The following is a 27877-nucleotide window of genomic DNA, read 5'->3' as shown; positions in this document are numbered from 1 at the left end:
TGCCATATAGATTAGGTTGTGTGGTTCTTTGTTAGAGGTCCAAACTTGATTAAGCCTATGTTAATTGCTGATATAGTTGGACTAGTATATGAGATGTTTTAACCCTATTTGGATATCTAATTGTATCATGTCATCTTTTTATACTTAATTTATTATGAATCTATGATAATTTGTTTTTTTCAATTATATATATTTTATGAAATGTTCAAACTTTTGCAAGTGCATTGACGAAACTAAAGATTACAGGAGTAGAAATTTACTAACATGGTCTATTATGATTGTAGGGCAGTCCTAGGTCTGGCTCTTCTTGTTGTAGTTGTCATTGCAATATATCATGTCTACAAATCAAACAAAATGAAGAAAGTGGATCAAGTGAAGATTGACAAATTTTTGGAGCCCTCAAGCTTGCAATATATTCTTATGCAAATATCAAGAAAATAACAAATCAAATTGAGGACAAAGTAGGCCAAGGAGGTTACAAAATAGTGTAAGAGAAAGCTTTCCAATGATGTTTATGTCGTGGTCAAGATCCTCCACAATGTGAAAGGAAATGGGGATGAATTCATTAATGAAGTGCAAACAATGTGTAGAATCCAGAATATCAATGTGGTTTACTTGGTGGGATATTGTGCTAATGGATTTAGAAGAGCTTTGCTTTATGAGTTCTTGCCAAACAATTCACTAGAAAATTTCTTATCCACTAATCAAGAGAAGCATTCACTTGGTTAGGAGAAGTTGCATATCATTGCTCTTGGATTTTGAATATCTTCACCTCAAGTGTAAGCCACGAATCTTGAACTTTGATATTAAGCCTCACAACGTCTCATTGGACAAGTTTGTAGCACTTGTGTCCCTTAAACTATTGGAGAGTGTATTTAATTTCTTTACTTTCATTTTAGGAGTCCTTGGAGTTGTTGTATCAGGGTTTTGGAGGAGTACAATTCGATTGTTTGTTCGCACTTGTTTACATTGAAAAGTGCTTTGCGAACTTGGAAAATTTGTTCTGGTGTCGACACTAGCCTTCTTGAGGGTTGACACCACCTTACTACCTTGCTCTTAGTGTCTTTGTTGGTATTTAGGGTTGACACCAGGGGTTCTAAGGGTCGACCCTTCCCATGTTGTTTTGTTCTAGGTTGCATTCTGAAATAAACAGTAGACACCACTGGTTCCAAGGGTCGACCCTTGTTCTCTGCACACATTAGTGTCTCAGCTTTTCTTCCTGAGGGTCAACACCACTGTCTGAAGGGTCAACCCCTATGAGTTACTTTTTAGATTTTTGGTTCGATTTTGGGGCTCTACTTTTGGGGGTTTGACTCATTCTTTTGTTTGACTGTAGGGCTATTATTCTACCACTATAAATAGGCCCCAAACACACTTTTCTCATTCACATTTTCCTTTCTCTTTCTCTCTCCTCTTTACAACGTGAATCCCTCTCTCTCTTAGAAACTCCTCTTTACAACGTGAATCCCTCTCTCTCTCTTAGAAACTCAACTTTTTCCACTTAGATCTCTAGATCTACTCACATAGATGCATCTTTTCACTTGGGTCCATTGAGAAAGATTGTAGATCTCGTCAAGGGCTTTCTTTTGATTCAAGAGTTTTGCAATTTCATCGACTTTGGTTTTCTTTGAGTTCTTCTCTTTGCTTCAAGAGGTAGGGTCTATTTCTTAAACTCAATATGAGTTTGGTAGCATATTTGTAACCTATTTTATTATTCACATTTGGCAGTCATTAGGTATGATCTTCACCCTATTTATTTGTTATTTCAAAAGACCATGGATTTGGGTGTTTTAGGTAAAACTTGGGGTTTGGATTTCAAATGTGTAAGGGAGATTTTCAAGTGAGTTTTGAACAAGGTTATGATTTTGTATTGGTGGTTAAGATATGTTGACATGGTGGCTTTCCTTTACTCAAAAGTGATTTCTGAAGAACATGAGGTTTTGTGAAATTGAGGGAATGTTGGACTATGATTTTGCTACTACAGTTAGTTTTGGTAATCAAAATTGCATGTGGATTTCTAAATGTGGAAAAGCCCCGATTTGTAGAAAACCCTAAATGATATTGTTTTGGGAGTTGGATTGATTTGTGGTAAATGGTTTGGTTAAAAAGGAAATGGTTATGGGATTTTAAAAATGGGTGTTGTCACTCTCTTGAAAAATATATCTATATTGTTATCTTTTAATTATTGCATTAGAGATAACTGTTCTAGCTATCGGTGGAGGATAGCATTGCCGTGTGTTAGAAATTGCATGTGGATTTGGCAATCTGAAATCATTCATATCATGGAGCATGTAATGGATTTTGGAAACTGAAACTATATGTTTTGAAAAGAGATTTTGGAAATTCCTACATTATGTTTTGGAAAAATAATATTTTGAGTTACATGTATTGTACTATTGAAAAAGGTGAATAAAATGGTGAATCTGGGAAGATGTGTGTATCACCAAATCAAGTTGGCATGTGTGTCTAGGGTGAAAGTCCTGAAAAACGTGCGTATACCTGGGAGCCGTTTCTTGCGGACGAAATATCCGTGAAAGCTTGTATGTGTTTTGGAGATTCGCCCGTTCATTTACCATTATGTTGGTTTGGAACAGGATGTTTGGAAAGTGGTTTTAAAAATGTGGTTGCTGTTGTCTACCAATGTATTCGCATTTGATTTAGTAATGTATTTGAAAGTTGGTATTGAGACACCGGGATCGGTTTTTGGAAAGGGATTTTATATCAAACATATGATTGGAACTCAGAAAACGTTTTGATTAAACCTAAGGTTTTGGTAATTGGAAAGAAAGAATTTTGTTGAGAAATCAAATGGATTTAAAAATGCATTTGGACATATTGTATATATGTATTGCATCATGATCATTTATGTTGGTAGAGCATGTTTAGTTTTTTTGAAATATTCTCTACTGGGCTTTATGCTCACCCTACATGGCTGAAAATATTTTTCAGGTGTACATGTGCGGATGTGGACTAAGACGTGAAGTTGTGCTCAAAATTGTATAGGGTGGTTCTGTTATTTGTAGGCCAAGGGCCATTTATGTTATTTATTAGCCGTGTGCCATTCTTGTAAGGGTTACACCCTTGTGTATGATGTAAGTCTCAGGGCATTCAATTTAATTTATAACATCTATGCATGTTTAGTTTTAGAACACCCATTCGACTTAGATGTTGCATCTAGGAATGTATGAAATTGGATAAACACATGTATTGTGTGACTATATTATATTCATGTGCATGAGAGTTGTTATCTATTGGTCATCGTTGGGAGGTTTATTCACGTGAGTTGGACCGTGTAAATCTGAGGCGTGACAACTTGGTATTAGAGCTAATAGGGTTTGAAAATCTTGGGCTTGTGGGAAGTGGTTAGCCATAGTGGGTTTATCATGCTCGGTGAGTACATTTGTATGTTGTGTGCTGAGTAATAACATGCTTATGTATTGCATTTTACGTGGGTATGGTGTTGAGACTCATAGATATTATTCGGTATCTGGTTGACTAACTTGGAGGTCTTGTTGGAAACATACTTGATCAATGTTGTTTCTAATGGGAAATCTAAGTGAGTGTTGGAACGAATAACTATCTTTATAGACTTAGCACAATTATGTGTTATGTATTATGTGGTAGGTAGTGTGTGATTTGAGTGGAGTCTTAATGTGGTTGTTCAAATTTTCATTATGTGATTGTGTTAGTATTTTGGGAAAGGGTACCAGTGTTATGTATCCTAGGTTATAGGTAGTCTCTCTAAAATAGAGATGTATGAGAGGAAGTAGTGAACTCAAAGTGGGTACCTTGATGTGTGCTATATCGGTCGTGTATTAGCGTTGGTTGTGAGTTGGCATTGGTTACCTTGGTGGTGGTTGGTATGTCTTTGAAAGACGGTAGTGTTTTCGAGTCCTTTGTGACGATGTGTGAGGGTTGAGTTCTGATGCTCACTTGGGTGGTATTGTGTATGTTTGGTGTTCGTTGTTAGACTGTGGACTAGTATGTGTTTCAGTTAGTTATGACCTTAAGTGGTGGGAGGTGTGAGGTGTAGCATGGGGTGTGTCCCCCAATTAAGTATGTTATTTTAAGTTTTGTAACCTGTGAAAGGGATGTCAGTCCCTTATCGTAGTATTGACCATTAGTGTTTGGTGGGTGGTGTGTTCTGAACACCTTGTGTTGTATTTCGGGCAATGGTACTGCAGACGTTTCCTAAGTTCTAGAATTTAATTATTGTATTTGGCTGCGAGAGATGTGTACCTCAATTCTGGTTAAGTTAAGAGATGTTTTCGAAGGGTTGGTCGGGTATGTAACCCATGGTTAATGCGTGACCTATGTGTAGGGTCACAGTGGTTTAGTGTTTATTGGTCGAGGTTTAAAATAATGGAAAGCAGATGATTGTTTTCGGAGATGGGCCACGTTTTGGCTCACGTAGTGTTCTAGGTTGGTTGAGAGAATAGTTAGGAATGTAGTGTTCTATGACTCAGGTGGAGGAGGATGAGAACTTCTTTGTTCTTATGTGGAGTTAGGAAATTATGACTTTGAATGCCTTATAAGTGTTTTGTGTATGTGTCAAGGTTTGGTTTAGGGTAATTGTTCGATAAGTATTAGTAATTAGTAGATTAACTAGGGGACTTAGTGTTTTGGTTATATTCATATAATGGATGATGGGATAAAATGTGGATTCAAGAGTTGACTTTATTGGTCACTGATGGATGGAGGTGTTGTGTTTACTTGTTGCTCAGTTTGGGTTGTTACGTGGTGTTGGTGGCATGATAGCATGGTAGGCTTTTGCGAGTTAGCTTGGCATGAGAGGATAAATATGTGAAACTCGTTGTTGTGAACTTGGTCGGGATTGTGAGTACGTTGGTAGAGTGAGGGCATTATTGTTGAGATAACCTATTTGGGGTTAAGGGTGAGATGTTGTGCAATAAGTAAAGGATTTTGTTTGTGTGTGGTGTACCAGTGCATGGTTGGGTGTTGTGTGATGGTGTATCAAAGGGGATTGGTCATGGTACTATCCTAGGAGGTTGCCTTGGTGTGGCAATAGTGTGCCTAGTGTGTCGTTAAGAGTGGTCCAATGTTCAATAGTGCTAGGTTACTTTGATGTGGTGTTTCTTGTTTGGTTTGGATAGTGGAACTCCGAGTTAAGCAATAAGATTGTGTAGAGTGATTGGTGTACTCCGTCAGAGTCATTTTGACCTTATCAGTCCTTGTGTGCGTGGTGTGAAAGGTTGGTGTATGTGTTGATTTGAGGAGGTGCATTGTATTTTAACTTGAGAAGTCCATTTTGGACTCAAATGTGAAGTGAGGATGTGCATGCCACGTAGGCATACGTGTGATGGGTGAATTGAGAACCAGAGTGCTATAGGTTAATCTTAGGGAATCCAGAGTGATTCAACGAACATGTGAGGTAGTGTATGAAACTTCATTTTTGAGTTAGTAAGGTCGGGCAAGGTGTTGGTGTTGATGTTGGGTTATGTGAAGTTAAGTGGTATGTCGGTGTTTGGAGACTGATGAGGGATAGTGGTGTTGGATAGCTGATTGGTTAGTGTTTGGGTTGGTTGACATGTAGTCACGCCGGAAACAGGTTGGAATTGAGGATTGTGTAATTGAATCGTGTCATGGTCTGGCATGTAAGTCCTATGTGGACAGTTGGAATGTTGCTTTGAGTTTGTGGTAACTGGTTTGGGGTTACGGTTGCAAACTTTGGTCTTGTGAGCGTTTTTGCACCATTGTGTGATTGGTGGGTGTGAAAGTTCTTTACTCGTGTTATATTGTGTTGTTGGCACTTTCGAAATTTTCCAGGGAATTTTTTTTTATCGTGGAAATTGGTGTTGATTTTGTGGCGTTGCCACAGGTGTGATGGATTTTATTGGGTGACTGTGTTGTGTGTCACCGGAGGAACGAAAATGAATGATTTTGAGGAAAACAAAAATCTTCTTTTTGATGTTGTGGCCTTGGATGGCCTTTTTGAACTGAATCGGTTTTGATTGGAAATATAAGTTTTTGGTTTAATAAAAAGTTGCATTCAACAAAATGAAAAAAAAAAGATAAAAGAAAATAATATTTTGAAAATGACAATGGTTTTGTGTTATGAACATCTATGGTTTCAGAAAGACAGATTTGAAATCGTTGGGATTTTATTATGAATGGTTGAATATGTGTTTGGGTTGTGACGGTGCGAGTTTGAACACTTTTTGGGAAAGCAAAATGTTTTGAAACAAATGGGAAAAATAAGGAATTTTCTTTAACTTGAATGGGTTGTGTTTTATCTTGTATTTGTGAGGCTTGTTTTGATCCAGCCTGAGTTGCTAGCTATGTGGTATGTGTTTATTTTGCACGAATTGTTGGGCATTGATGTGCCATAACGTTGTTAGGATTAATCATGTTTGGTTTTATGTTCTCGTGCTACGAGAGAGTTGATTGGGAGCTTTGTGTTCAAGTAGCTTTCTTATTCTCCATATCTAAGCGTGGAGCACTCGGTAACGATTTGAGTATTGTCGGTGGCCGAGGCGTAGATCACATCTTCAGTGCGAGGAGTTCTTGTTGTCGTTGTTGTTGTGGTAGTTGTTGTTTCTTATCTCGTAGACCACAGTGAGTTATGTGGATTGAAGGGTCATCAATGAGGTTTTCTTACCATTCTTGGTGTTCGAGTGTCTTCGGGGCCTCAAGATGTTTGACTGAGACGTCTCCCCAAATAGATCTAAGCTTGGGTTAGCGTTGTGCTCCTTTTATAGATTAGGTGGCCTTTTTGGTTTTGGCGTTTCTCAAATTTCGAGGAAAAAATTCCCTAAGGTGGAGAGGTTGTAGCACTTGTGTCCTTTAAACTATTGGAGAGTATATTTAATTTCTTTACTTTCATTTTGAGAGTCCATGGAGTAGTTGTATCTTGGTTTTGGAGGAATACAATTCGCTTGAGACTTGTTAGGACTGTTTCTTTGCACTTGTTTACGTTGAAAAGTTGTTTGGGAACTAGGAAAATTTGTTGTGGTGTCGACATTAGCCTTCCGGAGAATCGACACCACCTTGTTGCCTTACTCTTAGTGTCTTTGCTGGTATTTAGGGTCGACACTAGGGTTTCTAAAGGTCAACCCTTGTAAGCCTCGAGAATTTTGTAAGAAATTTATTAAATAAAAATTATCTATTTTTTTAAGAGTTATTCTAATTTAATGCATAAGATATAGAAGTTTAGCACACTTTAAATTAATCAATTTTTTAGAGGCCTTGATTAAACTAAAACCTAATTAACGCTAATTGTCACAATTAGATTAAGGAAGCTTCTAAAGGTTTGTCCTCACTTGATTGCCTTATTCATGAGTGTGTATTTATATAATAAAAAAAATAACAAAAAAGAAAAAGAAAATAGGGACGGGTAGGCCGACCAAGTCAACCCTCGTGGGGAAGGGTTGATTTTGTCTTATATGAAGATTTATCTCAAAAGTGCAGCCCTCTTAACATGCTTAACTAGTCTTTCCTTACCTTTGAGAGAAGAAATGGGTTGTCATAAGTGTGCTTGTTGGGTGGATAATCCCCCAATGGCCATACATGCAAGGATTCTTTTATCAAATATTTTATCCAAACTTTCTCTCTGATTTTAGTCTATATATGAAACACAAGCTTCCCCAACTCCCCACTTACAAATTTTGGCTGGAGCTAGAGAGTGGAGAGGGAGAGAAATGAGAGAAAAAGAAGAAGGAGGAAGGAAGGAAGGAGAAGAAAGACTCATCACTTGAACGGACTTCAAAGCTTCACTATGGTAGGATACTTAGAAATACTCCACTTCTTTAAGTTTTGGAAAATGAATGCAAAACAATCTGATATGTCTTATAATACATGAAGGAAGCAAGCACAAACTCAATAGAGCGGTCTCTCTCTTGCAAGCCTTAGATGAACTCACTTTTCTTATCTCTTGTTATTATCTTTATATTCTCTTTGCTCTATTGTCATAACCTGTAGCACCTCTTGACTGCAAGAAAAACACCTCTCCATAAACAATGTAGCCTAGCATGCCCATGTAGGGAACTAAGGAAGACAACCCATTTGCTCATTCGAACAAAAATTGCACTGTGTAGAATCTGTTTTCACTTCTAAACCATGACATAAATCACTTATTTATTCTTCTGAAAATCTGAAGCTATTGGAGTTATTTTAGGGTCTTATTTTTATGTGGGAATTCTGCAAAAATTATTTGACACTATTTTATAGCCAAAAATATGGTTTATGTTCACCTTTGTTGTTAAGACAGCAGAAAGGCCTACTTTACATGGCCACGGTTTCTTCCACAAAATGAAAATTTGAGTGATTCAAGTTGGCGATGTGAGGTTTTTAAGTTATTTTTCCAATGCCACTGGTTTCAACGAATTTCATTAAGTATGGGGTGAGATGTGTCTGTTTTTCAAAAACGCGATGAATCTGGAGCTACCTGTTGTTTTCAATTTATTGGACATCCTCCAGTGGCCAAACGACTTTGAGCCCTCTTCAAAAATGTTCCCAACTTAATAATCTATAGCTCCGCCAAATATCAAAATTTTTTAATATCATTTACTATCATTTCTATATTTTTATTTGAGGGGACAATTTGTTGGAAACCGTTCAGAACTTGGAATCAAGTTAGTGATGGCTTAAACCCTTTTTGTATTGCCTCGTTCTTACATATTTTGTCTTGCATGCACTTAAATATGCTTGATCAGTTGGAATGAATCGTGATATGTGTATTTCATCAAGAGCTATTATGACCATAATATGGGGAAAATGAAATGGATGGTTTGGACCATGCGCACACAGATGAATACAAGGAAAAGGTATATCGATGTTTTGTTGGTTCAGGGTGTGCCTGGTTCTAAGAAAATGTGATTCTTAATCCTGCAAAGCCTTGACGTGGCCCGGATTGTATTCTGACCTCACGGATTTGGTTTTGGGATAAGGGTGGCAGTGATGGTCTTACACAGAGGGAGTACCTTTGGAAGGCCGGTTCTCTTGAGATGGACTACTGATGATACGCCCTGAGCATCTAACTCAGTACGTAGCATCCTTAGGTCCAGTGCCCTGCAATCAAAAGGAGGTGCAGAATAGTCCCTGGCTAGGGTCAATGGTTAGGTAGTACAACACTCCACGGGGAGTCACCGTAGGCTCACCAAATTTACAATTAATTGAGATTACGTTATGGACTCTATGATAACCTAACATTTGCATTGTGAATATATTCGTGATGAATCATGTTTATATATATATGTTGTTTTCGCTATGCTATTATCTTTTTTGTGATGATTGTATATTTTTAGATGTTGTTAATTAACTGCACTGTGTTATTATTGCATAAGTTTTCAAACTGTAAGAAGTGGTTAGTGTTTTTTTTGGGTTTCTTGTATCCTATTGGGCTTCGCAACTCACAGTGTTTAATGCCAGGTGAAGAAGAAAGAGAAAATCTCGGGGAAGATTTTGTCGAAGATACCGAAGTTCAGCCATGGTTCACTTAGAACCATTTTAACCTAGCCATTAGGGCCTGTCTTGCCTACCTTCTTATCTATGTTGATGAAATTTTATGTATTAACGTAACAATGTCTGCAGATTGGTGTAAGAAATCAGACATTTGGGGTTATATTAAGATTAAGCTTTGGAACGTACTCCATTAACTGTTATATCAGAACTTAATACTTAACCATGTTGAATTATTTATATTAATATATGATGCCCAAAAGTAGGGATGTCATAACCCTTCTCCTGCTCTTTTGTTCTGGGTTACATTCTGAAATAAAAGGTCGACGCCACTGGTTCCAAGGGTCGACCCTTCTCCTCTACACACATTAGTGTCTCAGCTTTTCTTCCTGAGGGTCGACACCACTGTCTGAAGGGTCGACCCCTGTGAGTTAATTTTCAGATTTTTGGTTTGGTTTTGGGGCTCTACTTTTGGGCGTTTGACTTATTCTTTTTTTTTTTACTTTAGGGCTATTATTCTACAACTATAAATAGGCCCCAAACACACTTTTCTTATTCATTTCTCTCTCTCTCTTTCTCTCTCTCCCTCTCTCTCTCTTAGAAACTCAACTTTTTGAACTTAGATCTCTAGATCTACTCACGTAGAGGCATCTTTTCACCTTGGTTATTTGAGGAAGATTGTAGATCTCGTCAAGGGCTTTCTTTTGATTCAAGAGTTTTGCAATTTCTTCGACTTTGGTTTTCTTTGAGTTCTTCTCTTTGCTTCAAGAGGTAGGGTGTATTTCTTAAACTCAATATGAGTTCAGTAGCATATTTGTAACCTATTTTATTATTCACATTTGGCAGTCATTAGGTATGATCTTCACCCTACTTATTTGTTATTTCAAAAGACCTATGGATTTGGATGTTTTGGGTTAAACTTGGGGTTTGGATTTGAAATGTAAGAGGGAGATTTTCAAGTGAGTTTTGAACAAGGTTATGATTTTGTATTGGTGGTTGAGATATGTTGACATGGTGGCTTTCCTTTACTCAAAAGTGATTTCTGAAGAAAATGAGGTTTTATGAAATTGAGGGATTGTTGGGCTATGATTTTGTTACTACAGTTACTTTTAGTAATCAAAATTGCATGTGAATTTCTAAAAGTGGAAAAGCCCCGATTTGTAGAAAACCCTAAATGATATTGTTTTGGGAGTTGGATTGATTTGTGGTAAATGGTTTGGTTGGAAAGGAAATGGTTGTGGGATTTTGAAAATGGGTCTTGTTACTCTCTTGGAAAATATATCTATATTGTTATTTTTTAATTATTACATTAGAGATAACTATTCTAGCTATTGGTGGAGGATAACATTGTCGTGTGTTAGAAATTGCATGTGGATTTGGCAATTTGAAATCATTCATGTCATGGAGCATGTAATGGATTTTGGAAACTGAAATTGTATGTTTTGAAAAAAGGTTTTGGAAATTCCTACATTATGTTTGGCACATTTGCATTGTCTTGGAAAAATAATATTTTGAGTTACATGTATAGTACTATTGAAAAGGGTAAATAAAATGGTGAATTCGGGAAGAGGTGTGTATCACTAAATCAAGTTGGCATGTGTGTCCAGAGTGAAAGCCCCGAAAAATGTGCGTATACATGGGTACCGATTCCCGGGGATGAAATATCCGAAAAATGGCAATAGTAGTGCTTGTATAGCCTACGTTTATATGGGTGTCGGTTTACGGTTTCCCGCGGACGAAATATCCGTGAAATGTTGCGTGTGTTTTGGAGATTCACCCATTTATTTACTATTATGTTCGTTTGTAATAGTATGTTTGGAAAGTTGTTTTAAAAATGTATTTGTTGTTGTCTAGCGATGTATTCACATTTGATTTAGCAATGTATTTGCTTGTTGGTATTGAGGCATCAGGATTGGTTTTTGGAAAGGGATTTTATATCAAATGGATGATTAGAACTCGGAAAACATTTTGATTAAACATAAGGTTTGGTAATTGGAAAGAAAGGATTTTGTTGAGAAATCAAACGGATTTGAAAACGCATTTGGGCATATTGTATATATGTATTGCATCATGATCATTTATGCTGGTGGAGCATGCTTTGTTTTCTTTTTGAAATATTCTCTACTGGGCTTTATGCTCACCCTACATGACTGAAAATGTTTTTCTGGTGTACATGTGTGAACATGGATTGAGACATGAAGCTGTGTTGAGAACCCTGTAGTGCGGTTCTGTTATTTGTAGGCCAAGGGTGATTATGTTATTTATTGGTTGTGTGCCATTCTTATAAGGGTTACATCCTTTTGTATGATTTAAGCTTCAGGGCATTCAATTTAATTTATAACATCTATGCATTTTTACTTACAAACCATCCATTCGACTTAGAGGTTGCATCTAGAAATGTATGAAATCGGTTAAACACATGTATTGTGTGACTATATTATATTCATGTGCATGAGAGTTGTTATCTATTGTTCATCGTTGGGAAGTTTATTCACGTGAGCCGAACTGTGTAAATCCTAGGCGTGACAAAGTTTAACCCAAAGATCTGTGAATTTGGTCTAGCAAAATTGTGTTCAAAGGAACAAAGTGATGTATCCGTGACTGCTGCTAGAGGGACTATGGGCTACATTGCACTCGAAGTGTTCTCCAGGAACTTTGGGAACGCATCGTATAAATCAATTTTTTATAGTTTTGGGATGTCGCTAGATATGGTTGGAGGGAGGCAAAATACGAGAACAAAAAACACGAGTGAGTGTTATTTTCTGGAATGGAATACAATAGTTTGGATCAAGGTGAAGATCTAGGAATACAGATTAAGGAAGACAGGGATGCGAAAATTATAAGAAAAATTACAATTGTGGGACTTTGGTGCATAAAATGGTATCCAGTTGACCGACCATTGAAGAAAGTTGTGGTACAAATCTTGGAAGGAGATGGAGACACTCTAATAGTCCCTCACAATCCGTTTGCCTCCACAAATCCAATGCCAACGAGGGGAACAATGGGTGGGAGAACTTTTAATAGTGAGTTAGAAGTAATTTCTGAATCTGAGTCAGAGAATGAATTTGTAATATTTTTTTAAGAAGTTATTAACTATATAATAGGAATCAATCTTTATTGTTCTCACCAATGAGTATATAATTAATTGTTTATCAATGTATTACTATGGCTCTTCAATACTACAGCTTGTGCATGACCTTTGTATTAATAGTCATCTTACAATGGTGCACTCTATCAGAAAGATTTATGTTTTCATATCAAAGTGGCATCATAATGCATATCACCAATGGCCAATCCACAATAGCTCTAGAAAATGATTCAATCACGGGTAGTGTTTGGGTGTGCAATGCACCTTAATTCGAAACCTTTGGATTACTTAAATTTGATCTCAACCATTGAATTGTTTAATGGTAGAAAATAGGCAACCGGGGTAACTGGTTAATCACCCAACTTTAGCTCTCCTTAGCCTCCCACTCTTTCGTCTCTCTCTATCCGTTGCTCTCCTTCTGCTGCTCTCACTCTGGTGGTGGAAGAGCTGCTTAGTGATCACCGCAGCCATTAATAGCAGGGTTGAAGCTTTCAGTTTCAAGAACAGGTGTGTCGACGAAAGGGGCAGTGTACACAGAGAATGAAGGAAAGCTTCAGAAAGGGATTGTTGAGTTCTTGGGGTTGTGGGAGAACATTTTGGGGGAACACATACACGATAGCTTCCACAACCCCAACGCCACCGCCTCCTCTATTGAGATCCACACCATGTGAGAGGTGATCCCCTTCACATGTGAAAACCAGCGCAGCAAGTCAAGGAGAATGACTGCTAACAGACAAGCCATTTAGATGGACGACCACTGAAAGTGAAACAATAATTGGCCATATGTAAGTCCAGCCAAGCTCTCTACCATTCTCTATCATTGTGTATAAATATAGAGAGTTGCGAGCTGAGTTTGTAGAGTATGAAGCAAAGAGAGAGTTGTGAGAAGTGTATGCAAGTTGTGAGTTGAGTTGAGAGAGTGAGAAACTCTACCTCCTCTGTTTTGTATTTGTTTTTGTTCATATAGTGAAGCTTCATCTCTTCCTCTCCTGTGAATGTAGACATTGGGCCGAACCACGTAAATATTTGTGTCTCTTGTGTATGTGCTAATTGTGTGTTGATTGATTTCTGGGTGTGCCTAACCCCAACATGTGGTATTAGAGCCAGGGTGAGCGAGTTTCAAAATGAAACTGAAATTCTCGAGTTGCTCAAAATCACATGTTCAGCACATCAGGAGGACTGTCTCAACGAGAGGTGTGACAACCCTAACTCGCCCCTAGAGGTTAGAGTGGTGACCGGCCAGTAATCATAGATTACCTACGATCTGAAAGACAAATTTTCAAAATATTTAAATAATATCGGGGTCTGAAGCGGAAGCAAAACAAAAATAATATTGTTTATTGAGCTGTGCATACATGATAAATTGAAATTCTTAATACATTTCATAACACACTTTTAATATATACACACAAATGCATATCTTATACATCTCATATCAAACATATAAGACTTGACAAAATATAAAACTTAACAAGCTTGACAAAAACAAAAACCAAAGCCTCAACACAGAGGCACATCTTCGGATGGCTTGACAAAATGACAAACTCCAAAGAAAACTATATTACTGATCGTCCTGATACTTACCTACATATATATAAGGGAGAAGGGTGAGCTAGAACCCAGTGAGTAATACCAAAATAAAAAGATTAATAAATGAAATCCAACATCTCATAAAACATAACTTTCAATTTCCAAAACATTTCAAATGTTCAATCATATCACCAAAACATTTCATATAACAAATCATATTAATCATTTGTGTTAACAATAACCATTCAAATCATTAAACATGGTAACATCCAATAAAGTAACAATATATCAATATATCGAAGCCAATAGGACCACAACGGGTCAATCAATAAAACCACAACGGATAATTCAATATGGACCACTAGGGTCAAACATTAGAGATCTTTATGTTTCAATTAATCCATAAGTCACGGTATTATGTCCCCAGGCAAGGACCTCACTAAAGGATGCTACAAATACATTTTCAAAAAAGACATTCAATCATAAATACAAAATAAGATTTCATAAACTTCACAATTAAACAATTTCAAAAAACATTTAGAACATATCTTTATAAAGATATTACTCACAGTGAGCTTATGTGAATGCTAGTCCTTGACGGTCCAACTGACACATTTCACAATCAAACATTCATAATAGATTACAATCAATTGAACATATTCTATCCTTTTTAACCATTACTTTGTTTTTCCTATCCAATTAACTTTCGTTGATTTTTATCATAATTAACTTATTAATTTAATTATTGCTTTCCTTTCTAAACCAATTGACTTATGTTGATTTCTAATTTAATAATCCTTAATGAGACTTAGTTTATGCATAAAGATGACTGGAAAATGAAACCAAAAGAAAACAAAACAAAGAATTAAAGTGATAAGCTCTTAGAAAAAATATTTGCATGTATAAAATTCAAATCAAAATCAAATCAATTCTTGATTGTCGAACTCAAATCAAAATTTATTTATTAATTTGTCCAAATTTTATATTCAATTAATTTTCTTTCTATTAAACCCAATTTCAAACCATTTGCATTAAAACTCTTTTAATTTAAAGATTAAGTTCATTTGTTCATAAACTCATAATTTTCCCAAACCTAGCTCTTCATATTTCAAAACATGAAATCAATCTTCAAGTCTTTTAGAAATCCATGATGCATATAAAAATGAAACCCAATTTCATCCAAGGCAAAAAAAAAAAAAAAAAAAAAAATCAAACCCAAAATAATTAATTTCTAACTTTATTCCATAATCTTAAACCTAACTCAATTTTCTTCATCTTCTTGTTAATTTCTTTTTAATTACATGAAATTAAACCCAATTACTTCTTAATTTTAGTTGTTAAATAATTAATCTACAAAGATTAAGCTTAAATCCCTTATCTTGAATCTAGATTGATAAATTTCTTGATGATTTTCCGTTTTTCTTCCTTAAACAGTAGCCTTTCTTAGGCTTTCCTTCAAGATTCCTCCAGCAAGCTCTCTTCTTCAAGTTCTCTAGTAGAATAGAAATGAGCTCTCTCTCTCTCTCTTTCTCTCTCGCTCTCTCTCTCAGAGACTTTTCCAGCACAAAACATATGAACTCACTCTCTCTCTCTCTCTCTCTTACCCCTCAAATGACTCTCTCTCTCTCTCTCTCTCATAGACTTTTCCAGCACAAAACATATGAACTTTCTCTCTCCCTTCCTCTAGAACTCTCTCAAACATATACCAATATTTCAATTAATTTAAGTAGGATTAGATTAACACACTAATTATTCATTACTTTAATTAAACACGATTTAATCTTAATTAATCTTGATTAATTAAAAATTTCACATAACTTGACTAACTTAATTAATCCCAATTAAGGCTTAATTTAATCATATTTAATTTTACTAATCTGAATCAAATTTTTAATTAAGTTGTCATATGATTCTATACATTAAACTAAATCAATTAAGCTCGTTGATTTTCTAAATTATTAAGGCTTTCAATTTCCAATTCAAAATAAAATCCCCTATTAAAGGAACCACCACATGAATTCTAATTAAGTAATAATGTCTAGTTCTAATCAATTAGAATCAATTATTGATTCCTTTTATTAAACTAATGTCAATTAAGCTAATTAGCTTCAATTAAGGCCCAATTAATTATAATTAAATTTACCAATCTGAATCAGAAATCAAACTCTCACAAGGCTCCAAATATTACACTAAACATATTGAGTTCATCCATTTTGATTTCTCAAATCGTTAAAACCTTCAATTTTTTATCAAACTCAAAACTCCTATCAATAAATCTACTACTATTATAAAAGTGTGAAGAGCATGCATGTTTTTTACTTTTTTTAAATTTTAATTTTACCCTCTCAAATTTACTATATTTTCTAAAAGTCATGAAAAGCCCTATATAAACTAACTATCCCTTTAATTTTGGAGTTAAACACTCAAAAATGATATATGTGCTTCTAAGAATCCTATATAAATAAAAACAATAACCACTTTCGTTAGTTTTATTTTTCAAATACGTTTTTCAGTTTTGATTTTTTGTATTTTCTTTGTTTTGGGGATTAACGATAGTGAAATTTCTTCATATTTTATATTTAAATTATACCTTTACATGAAAATCAAATATTTAATAATCTAAATAGAATTTAAAAATAAAATATTAGTAAAAAAATTTATAAATTCAAGTATATACATTTTTGTTATTATTATTATTATTATTATTATTATTATTATTATTATTATTATTATTATTATTATTAATTTTTTCCAAAAGAATACATAACAAATTATTTTCTAAGTGTATTTAAATTAACTGAATCTAAATCCAAATCTAAAAATAAAATTTTAAAAAATATTAAATTAAATGAATCTAAAAAGAAAATAAAAAGGGTTATTAAAAAAAAAATAGTATCAAACTGGCAAAAAAAAATGAAAATTAAAAAATTCAAAATAAGAGTTTGAGAAAAAAGAACAAACCAAACACTATAAATGTAATAACCCCATCGTGTAACACTTTATATTTAATTAATGACGGAGAATTGGCATTTTTTTAATTGTCTACTATTCTGATTTAATTTGGAAATTATGAAAATTATGGAAACTAATTCGTATACGATTCCATTGAAGATTTATTTGGAATTAGGAATTGAAAGCTTGATTGGCTCAAGAAAAAGGAATTAGTGTAGACACACCATTTTTGACCGTCCTCAAGACTTGGACGTCACCGCTCGAACACTCGGTGATCATCCATGTTCGTGCTCGTCTTGAGTTCCCGGAGGTCTCGGCTACGCGCCTTGCCTCAGGACCTCTCGACTTGACTGTTTTGTGTCTGGTTTTGCACCAAACACTTGTGTTTTGCCTTGAAGGGGCAGGGAATGCCTTGTGAGGCATCCCCACACATCACCGGCCATGGCTCGAGGCCACCGGCCAGTGATTTTATGCCATCGGCAATATATATTGCCGGTCGGCATTCTTTGTTGCCGATCGGCCATTTATTTTGTCAAAGTGGAAATTTTGGATGGCCGATCACTGTTCATCTACTTTTAGTAGATATTTTGTGCCAGCTGTGATAGCTGGCACCCACTCTGTTCCCCTCCATAGTGTATGGAGGGATTTCCCTCTTGGATGGCTTGTTTTGGAAGCCTTACAAGAGGGAGTTGCTTATAAGAAGAGGTCTCCTCTCTTGGCATTAGGGTTAGAAAAAATTGTTAGAGGAGCTTTGGTTCTAGGTTTAGGATTTTATATCTATCCTATATCTATATCTCTCATTCTCTTGTATTGTGTGTGTTTAAGCCTTAGTTTTGTACACAAACACACACTACCACACCTTTCCTTGGAGCTGAGGCCCTTGAGGGTTGTTTTTAGAGTTTTGAAGTTGATTTCAACCTCAAGAAGCCGCTGGAGCTCCATTGTTGAAGAAGGTCTACAAGGGTAATCACTTTTCCCTTTTATCCCCCCATTTTTGCACACTACTTTTACATATCTTGCAACTATTTTTTGGCTTTGCATATAATACGTAAAAGTTCTGTTTTTAAGGCCTCTAAATAGTTCGTTAAGGTTGCTTCAAGCTTTGGGGTCGTTTGACCCCTCTTAAGCCTTGTAAGGCTCCATTTTGTGCCATTTTAGGTGAGCTCCGAGACCTTGGTGTTTGGGCCTCCTCACCACTGAAATCTTGAGATATTTTAGAGGTGAGGATGGTGCATTGAGGTCCCAAGAAGGAGAGGGCCACCCCCTCTCCTTGTTTTCCTTGAAAAGGGCACTTTTTGCCTCTTGAGGGAGCACCTAGCTTAGGCTCATGTTGACCATGCCTTGACTGTTTTTTATGCTTATTATGTCATAATATAGCATTGTTGTATGTTGGTTTCGGTACACCATGCTTGCTTAGCATACATGCCTTGTAATGCCATTTTGTTGCCTTAACATGCCTTAGGTTGTAAACCATTGTTCTAGCATGCTTTAGGCTTAGCTTTGTGAAGCTTTCATGTTTATTTTGCCATGTTTAAGGTCTGTCCTTAGTTGTTTGGGTCGACTTTAGCATGCATTGCATAGCCTCTTTGCATTTTAGCTTGTAGGCTTCAAGTATGTGAGTGTATAGCATGCATTACTTGCTTTGATTTAGTGAGTTGGGACTATTTTTCATGTCATTTCAGTCCACTTAGCATGCTTGTATACTTGCATTTCATGGCTCTTTGATGTTTCAAGAGTTTGTGTTTCATGCTCCTTGAAAGTGCATTTGTGCATGCTTCCATGTGTAAGTCATTTAGATGTCATCTAAGTGGTTTTTGGGGTTCATTTTGACATGCTAAAACCCTGATTTTAGTTGCTTAAATCATGCCATGTTTGGTCTTGATAAGTGTAGTCCAATGCCTCTTTGGTGAGCCTTAGGCATTGGGCTTGGTTGCATGCCTTGGCTTGTCATGTTTAATTGATTTGGTATCATATTTAGCATGATTTTAAAGCTTCCAATGCATACCATATGTCCGTGATTATTCCCCTTGAAGTGTGCTTAAAGGATATCCTTCGATGCTTAAGTGTTTAGGTCTTAACATGTGCATGCGTGTATGTGTGTTGGCCCTCATGTTTGAGCACTTTGGCCGCTGATTTAGGCTTGTTTGAGAGTGGCCTAATTTAGTTTAAGTCCGTCTCCTTGCTTGTTTGCATCCTCCTCTTACATGTTTGCTTGCATACTTGGATAAATGCATTGTATGCCCATGTTGCATGCTAGTTCACATGCCTAGGATGCACTACATCTAGCATGCATGCCTTGTTCCTTGATTTAGTGATGGGAGTTGGGCCTTTGTTTGTTGGTTTGCATTGCATTTGAAATCAACATGCATAACTTGGTCTCTTGGGCCATCACGCATTGAAATGCATGATTGATGGTCCGAGAACCAAGGACCATGTCCCTTTGAGTCATAAACATGATAAGGGACATGGTTGGTGCATACATTGCTTGAATTGCATTGCCATGCAAAGCTCTGTCCTCTGCTGTTGTCAAACAGATTCTGCAGGAACTTTTTACCAATCGACTGCACAGAGTGCCGACCGGCAATCTATCTGTGGCCGATGGATTCATTTTTGGCCGATCGACACCAAATCACAGCCGATGATGATTCCCTCCAGCCGGTGGCATACCCCAACATCCAGTGAGCACATCCTGAGACTTTGGCAATCTTCAGAGAAGCAAAGCAGGGAAAACAGAGGCGGCTTGTGCATGGCACTGGACTTCCGAGCATGATCCGAGCATGCGTGCATTGGACCCTCTTCCCGAGGCCCCTTTTTTTATTGTTTTTCTTAGCTTAGTTAATTTGTTAATTAATTAGGCAATTTGTAATAATTAATTAGCTTGCGAGTTAGTTAATTTGTATTATTCTTTCGGTCCCTCCGAGCGAGGGCGAATTTGTAATAAGTGTGGGTGAGTGTGTGCATGTCTTCCAACCCCCGCTTCTTTCTCCCTTTTACTTACCTGCTTTGATGGTTAGTAATAGGTCATGTTTAATTTAGCATACCTTATGCTATGCATGCGTGCATCATTCATCAGTGTTGCATGCACCGGGCTCGGCGCATCATGCTAACAGCATTAGTATTTCAAATTTAACTTGAATACATGCTACCTATGCATTTTCACATGTCATTCATAGACTAGCCGAGCTTGCTCTAGTGACATTCCGTATGCGTTGCATTACGCATTTAAACATGGACTTGGATCATGCATTGGTTGCTAACGAGTTCTTTGTTTTGGCACGGAGTACGATGCAAGTATTTATGCTTTAGCATCTTGCACGAGTGTGAATGTTAACATGGCAGTATGCTTGCCATGCGGCTATATGTTTACATGATATAACTGCTTGAATGCCTGTGGGTGAAGGTTGGATTGTTTGAGTTGGAATAACTCATTGAAATCTGTGTTTTTTAGCCTACTTACGAGTAGCAAATTTCAAATTGTTTTCCGAACAAACGGATATGCAATGTTTCGTTCCAACCTAGGCGATTTGGTCTATACTTGTTTGCTTGCGCATGACATAGTAATTCTAGGCTAATAACCGGAATAAGAACACATAACGTTTTCAAAAACGGATATCACAGTTAGTAGAGGCCGATCTTCGGATCGGGCGAGAGGGGGTGCTCATAGCTGACCTTTCCCAATCGTACCCAAGCTCCCGAGCCGAGGCAACTTTGGTGATGACGGACACGTGGCCTTTGGCACCGAGTCAGGGTTTCTTAAATTCCCCCAAAATAAAATATTTAGGTGGCGGCTCTGTATCTGGCAAAGCAGTCCATGTTTGGCACTTCTTTCAAAATATGTTTTCTCAAAACGATTTTTCGGATTTGGACTCTTTGGTTCAGATTAAGAACCGTGACACAAATTGAGTCCGAATTGTAGCACGAAGGCCTCACGTGGGCCCGTCTACAATTAGTGAGTTGAATTATTTTAATTTTGAGTATCGGACCACATGGAGGTTTAAATAAATATTCGATTCAGGTTTGTAAAATTGAGGTTTGATTAATTGGGTCCAAAGTGGAGTTAATTATGTTGTGAGGAGTGGGAATTAAGATTATTACGAATGAAATTTAGTTATTAGGTATTCAACTTGAATATGCAATTTATTATTGGAGACCTTGAGTTTGGCCTGCAATTGAGGGCCTTACAAATGTGAGAAATCACAAATGATGATGGAAATAAGCTTAATTTGATATTTGGAGCCTTTTGGGGGTTTGATTAAAAATCTGATTCAGACCGATAAATTTAAGCATAACAAATTGGGCTCTAATGGAAATCAAATTAGGTTAATTAAATTATGTGTGACTTGTGATTAGTCATGATGTTATATTATTGACGTGGAATTGCATGTTTCAGTATGTGAATTATAAAGATTTGACGTTATATCTGTTGATTGTAGAAAAATCTGTTAGAATTACAGCTTTAAAAAGAAAATTGAGGACCTTAGAGGTGTCAGAAAACAAAATCGATTAAATATTTATGAGCATGATATTTAGAGTAATCTAGAAAGTTTAATTGAAATTTGATTTCGGCTGATTCGTTAAGTCATGTTTGGCTTTTATTATTGGAGTAAGCTTTTGTATCTAGATATATATCAGACAAGTTATAGATATAAGTGCATTGAGCTCATATTTTGCTCATTCTTATCCCCTGGGAAGAAAAATCTGGAGAGAGAAAAAGAGAGAGAGAGAGAGAGAGAGAGAGAGAGAGAGAGAGAGAGAAACAAGAGGGAAAGAAGAAAAGCTCAAGATTGAAAAAGAAACATGGGAATTTGAAGGAATTGAAGTAGAATTCAAGAGATTGACTCAAGGTATGTAGAAATCAACTTAACTTATTGAGATCAACCTATTATTTGTTTGAATTCATGACTCAAGATGAAGATTAAACACCTAATTGAGTAAGGGTTGAGAAGTACAAGTTTAAATGGGCTCTCTTCATGAAATTGAACTTTGATGCTTTAGATTTGCTTGATTTAAGAGTTAATTCCCTTATATTTGCTTATCTTGAGGTTGATTGTGAGAAGTTGGGCCTTGATCTTGAGGTTTTGTGTGGTATGTGAATTTGAAAGAAGAAGTTTGGAAAAGGATTGAAACTAGATTTTTGATCTTTCAAGCTTAGAATTCTTCATGTTTTGATGTTTTGATTTAGAAAATCATTATAATCTCATGTTTTTCATTGATACTACATGTTTTTGGAGCGATTGGGATTGAACACTTGGTGGAAAATGGAGAAATTCAGCTTGAACTAAACAGGATTTCTCAGACAGATTGTTATCACCCAGCACTACACGTACAGCGAGCATTCCCGCACGTGCGGCAGTCCATGTCTAGAACCAAAATTAATTCTAAAATAAAAGCACTTGCTCCCGCACGTGCAGAACCCCCCATTGTTTCAGCCTAACTTCAGATAGGCATATCTTGCTCATTCGGACTTTGTTTTAAGTGATTCTTGAGCCTAAATTTAAGCCCTGAAAGTCTAGTTTCCAATGGTGGTGGTCTCATATCCAAATTCTAAGTACAAAAATAGATATCCCAAATTAGTGATGGTTGTTCACTTTCTGTCTACTTGTTTCATGCTATTTCTTCACCTAGCCAAGTTTCCTTTCGTTTCTTCCTGTTTTCCTTGATATGAATTATGACCCATTGAAGACTAATGAGTTTAGAACCAACATAACTAATTGGTTAAAGAGCAAAGTAAGGGATCTGTTAATTTGATTAAGAAAAGATTAAGAGAAGTAACTTTGATCAAGAAAGTAATTCTATGTTCAATATGTTGTGCTGTGTAATTGTGTTTGTAGGTCAAGACCATCGCCCAACTACTACCAGAAACCCATCAATGTGAGTAATAATATTGTAAAGATATGTTCATTTATATTTATTTTGATACATAAATGTTGTGATGTTTTGGAATTATGTTTTATACGAATGAATAATATGATATGGTGGGCCCAAGGCCATTCTGTTTATGCTATGACATGATACGAATGGTTCGGTGTTTAAGATCTATTGATTGCTGGTATGGAACAAAGTGATGTATGGAACTAAGTGCTACAATGAGAGTCATCTCTAGAATTCGTACGAGTCACCTCTTGGGTCCATACATACATGAATTGGGCCCAAGGAGAGGTGGAGAGATATTGATGTTCCATCTACTCCATGATAAGATACAGTGATACAACATGATACGTTTGGACCTAAGGTTGTTCAGAACAATGATATGATATGTTATTGTTTGGACCCGGGGTCGTTCAGAAAATGTGATATGAATACGAATGTTTTTACATCGAGATATGACTCATGTTTACGAAGTGCTATTTTATATGAATGAATAGATGTCCTATTTGGAAATCTGATTCTGATCCTTTGTATAAGTAGGTGTACCACGCACCACGTAAAATGTTTTGTAATTGTTTCCAATATGTAGTTCATTTGAAAGCATGGATTTTGATATGATAAATGTTTCAGAATTGTGACATATGTTTTCCTAATGTTAAGGACGTTATTCATTAACCTCTTTACTTTATTATCACTCATTGGGCGTTAGCTCACCCTTCTCCTTATATATATAGATATAGGTGAGCCATTGAAGGATCAGCATTAAAGTTATACCAAAGTCCACCTCTCTGTCAAGACACCCGGGATATGCCTCTGTGTCGAGGCTTTAACTTTGTATTGTAGAATTCTGCATTTCACTGAGTCTTATGTATATGTGTGTGAGATATATGTATGTGTCTAAATGTTTTCATTATTTCAATTATCGTGCATACACGAGCTCAATGGACATTATTATTTGTTTTGCTTCCGCTTTAGGCCTTGATATGATTTGGATATTTTGAAATTTTGTCTCTGAAGCCTGAGTATAGGCCGGTCATGACCTAAACTTTTAGGGACAGGTTTGAGTCGTGACAATAATATTTTTTTTTTAAATCTTTCTTCACTAATCTCTAATTTTACACAAATTCCTTTCAATTTTTACGTGAATTTAATAATCTAATTGAAAAGGGTAAATTATGCAAATGGCCTCTTTAGTTTACACGATGTGTCAATTTGGTCCCTATTGTTTCAATTTGCTCGATTTTGCCCCTTAATTTGACAGATTATGTCATTTTAGTCCAATAAATAACGGTTGACAAGTTTGGTGGATGGAAATTGACACATTATGTTAACTACAGGGACCAAATTAACACATAGTTTGACTTTCCATTTATCAAATTAAACAACCGTTATTTATTGGACTAAAATGACACAATCCGTTAAATTAAGGGGTAAAATCGAGAAAATTGAAATAATAGGGACCAAATTGATACATTGTGTAAATTATAGGGACTATTTGTATAATTTATCCAATTAAAAAATGGTGCATACACACAAAAATATAACACTACATATCTACATTATGACCAACTATTTATGAATAATTAATTTCTCATTATTACTTGTATTATATTGTTACAAAAGATTTTACATAGTACTTTTGTGATATCTTATATATGTCAATGTCTACATATATAAATATTTATAAAAATATATAAATATAAATTTATATATATGTTAATGTATTTAGACATTGTCAATCTATAATATTATATTACCATCACATACTTTAATTTTCCAACATGTATCGCGTTAGTAATATAGTTATATTTGTTAGGAAAAACTGCAGAATTGTGTATTGTTTTCCTATCAACTTGTGCTGAATACATATATACATACATGTCATACAAATAGGTGTTCACAACCAATACTTTCAATAACAAACCATGACTTTGCAAAACACTTCCATCACGACAATAATTGTATTTTTTTTTTCCTTCTAGAAAAAATCACATTCTTGAGGGAAAATGAATTTTGAAATTCATAACAATATGATATCGCCTTAAACTCTTACTCATCAAAATATTTTTCTTACAATGAGTTATGATGGTGAGCAAGAAGAAAAACAAGAAGATGGCGAAACAAAACTATCGACGATCTATTGCAACATGCTCTCCAAGCAAAGTTAGACGAGGTGAAGCAGGAATTGTCCTATCTATTGTGAAGTTCAAGAAAAACAATGTACCTCAAGCACACATTTTAGTGAAATTATAAGGAAAAATTCAAATAATGCCAAACATTATCGTAACAATTCAATAATACAGAAAGTAAGTACATCAAATAAAAAGTTTTAATCAATTTTGTCATATGCTGATTACTTACAAATGACATAATAAATTATGTAACTTGATATTTTCATGAAAGTGACCCTGCAAACACTTATAAGCATAGATCTATAAACATTGTGAAAACAATTATGAAATTCCTATATTGATCGAAATATTAAGCTACAATATCATTCTATTTTCTTAAAAAAAAATGATTCCATATTTTCTACATAAATGAAAATATACTAATAACTATATTATATTCTTCATTATGCAAGATATTCCTGACATAGGAAATGAGGCTCAATAACTTTTGATGTATAAAAATATATTACTTATTGATATTAATGCATTCTTACACCAATAGTATGCAAATAATATGTAATATTGGGTTCAATGAATTTGTATTATGAGATGAACTATCAAACAAAATTGTGTAATTGTGTAATTAGTTTCATACCTTCAATTATATTATAGGTACGGATTATGAAAACTTGAAGTGGGAAGTCGATAGAAAAAAATTTGTGTAATATTATATATTTTAAAGACCTGTTTATTATTTATTGTTTAAGATAAGATTGTAAATATAAATTAAGTTATGTTTATAAAATTTTTATTTTATCACTTAAATTCTACAGTTGAGTATATATTCATTTCTTACTTAGTTATATTTGGATACAGATCAATTTACCCATACAAGTCTCTATATTTTGTATGCACATCGCATACCAATTTAAGAGACACGCATAATTATAGTACTAACAGTTAATGAAAAATCACGTGCCATGTGCAACGCACGTGCCCAACCTCTAGTTACATATACAAATCAGACACCTCACAAGCAATTCTAGTTTAGAATAATCACAATTTCTAATCCACATAACTTATTAACTTAATTAATTCCAATTAGGACTCAATTTAATCAAATCTTTATTTTTACTAAATTGAATTGAATATTTGATTAAACTTCCATATGATTCAATACATATAATTAAACTGATTCAATTAATCAATTTTACCTTCTTAAGCCATTTAGGCCTTCAATTTCTAATTTTGAAATAAACCTTTAGCAAAATCTTATACGAATCAGATAATGCTCATAAATTCCAAAATTAAATTCTAATAATATGCAAGTAAAATTCAAATTTCCGTAATTAATTAAATACAGAATACTATGCGCGTTGGGGTTGTCACAAGAGGAGTCCAGAACTAAAAAGATCAACCCAAGAAGATTATGCACGTGCCATCACGCATGTCATCGGAGATTGCTGGAGACTCGCCGAAAGTTCAGTCCGACGAGGAAATAGAAGTTGAACATGACCTATCTGTTTTATGTAATAAATATTTATTTGTGAAAATATACGACACAAGCCTTGTGTTGGCACTGTGTTTTGTTTTTTGTCCTGAGGGTTAAGGGTTTATAGCTCTTAGGAAACAAATTTACCAAATTTTTTTTTTTGTAGAGCACAATAACATTGCCGTGTCATCCAAGTAAGGACTTTAACACAACATGTTACTGCCACGTCAACGATTCTGTTACGTTAGCAGAAATTTTTGGTAATTACAACTTTGCCCCTAAAATTTTGGTAAATTCCAATTTAGTTCCTGACGTTTCTAAAATTTTTAATTCAATCCCTAATGTTTTTAGATATTACAATTTGGCCACTGTATTTTTGAAAATTTCATTTTGGCCGTTATATTTTGCTGAAATTATATTTAAACCCTAGAAGTTTGCATAAATTGTTGTTTGGCCCCCTATTTTGTTTGGTTTTTTCAGTGAGGCCCCTAGAAAATTGAAGGAGGACATTCTTCGCTAATTGGACCATTCTGGATTCAACAGTGAAGTCTGTTTTTTAGACTGAGGCTATCTTTGATAGAGGTAATTGTTGATGGAGAAATTAACATCAACATCGGGATCCATGTTATAATTGAATACTTCTAATTATGCAATCTGAAAGCCCAAAATGGAGGACGTTTTGTACTACCAAGATTTGTTTGACCCTATTGAGCTTAAAAGAGTCAAACCAGCATTGGAAAAAGAAGAAGACTGGAAACAAAAAAAACGGAAGATAACTCGCCAGATCAGGTAATGGATTGACCACAATGTATTCCATCATGTCGCCCAAGAGATAGATGCATATGCCCTCTAGACGAACTTAGAAGGCATGTACCAATTGAAGAATGGTTGGAATAAAGCCCTCCTAATGAGAAGGCTTGTAAATTTGAAGCTGAAAGGCAGCGTCTTTGTTGCTGAACACACCCGTGAGTCTTAAAATCTAGTAAACCAACTAGCAACTATCAAAATAGAGTTGGATAATGAGATGCAAGCCCCATTACTGCTCATTTCCTTACCAAATATATAGTTGAGAGAAGTTAGTGGTATCTCTCAACAACTCTGCACTAGAAAGAAAGTTGGCCATGAGCATGGTCATAGATGCTCTATTCAATGAAGAGACAAGAAAGAAAGACATAGGTGGAGATTAGTCCCAAGCCCTCATCACAAAATATAGAGGCAGTGGTAGAGGCAAGTAGAAGTAGAGGAAAAAGAAAAAGTAGAGGACACAACAGAAGAAGATCTCAAGACAGAGTGAAATCCTGAGATGGTAGGAGCCATCCAAGGTTCAAGTGTTAATATTGTGGCCAGGATGGTCACATTAAGAAATATTGTTATACTTTGAAGAGATAACTGAAGCAAGGCAATAGTTAGTTGAAGACT

General features: G+C 35.5%; 1 pseudogene; it reads left to right on the top strand.

Moving 5' to 3' along the window:
• The first annotated feature begins 264 nt into the window (after positions 1–264).
• LOC145823815 (rust resistance kinase Lr10-like) lies at positions 265–13176 on the top strand (annotated as a pseudogene).
• The last annotated feature ends 14701 nt before the right edge of the window (positions 13177–27877 follow it).

The sequence above is a fragment of the Camellia sinensis genome, chromosome 4 (genome assembly GCF_055761805.1).
Source record: "Camellia sinensis isolate YWXY chromosome 4, ASM5576180v1, whole genome shotgun sequence".
Classification (NCBI taxonomy): Eukaryota; Viridiplantae; Streptophyta; class Magnoliopsida; order Ericales; family Theaceae; genus Camellia; species Camellia sinensis.
Note: the sequence above shows the minus strand (reverse complement) of the source record. Positions and strands in the feature narration are given on the sequence as shown.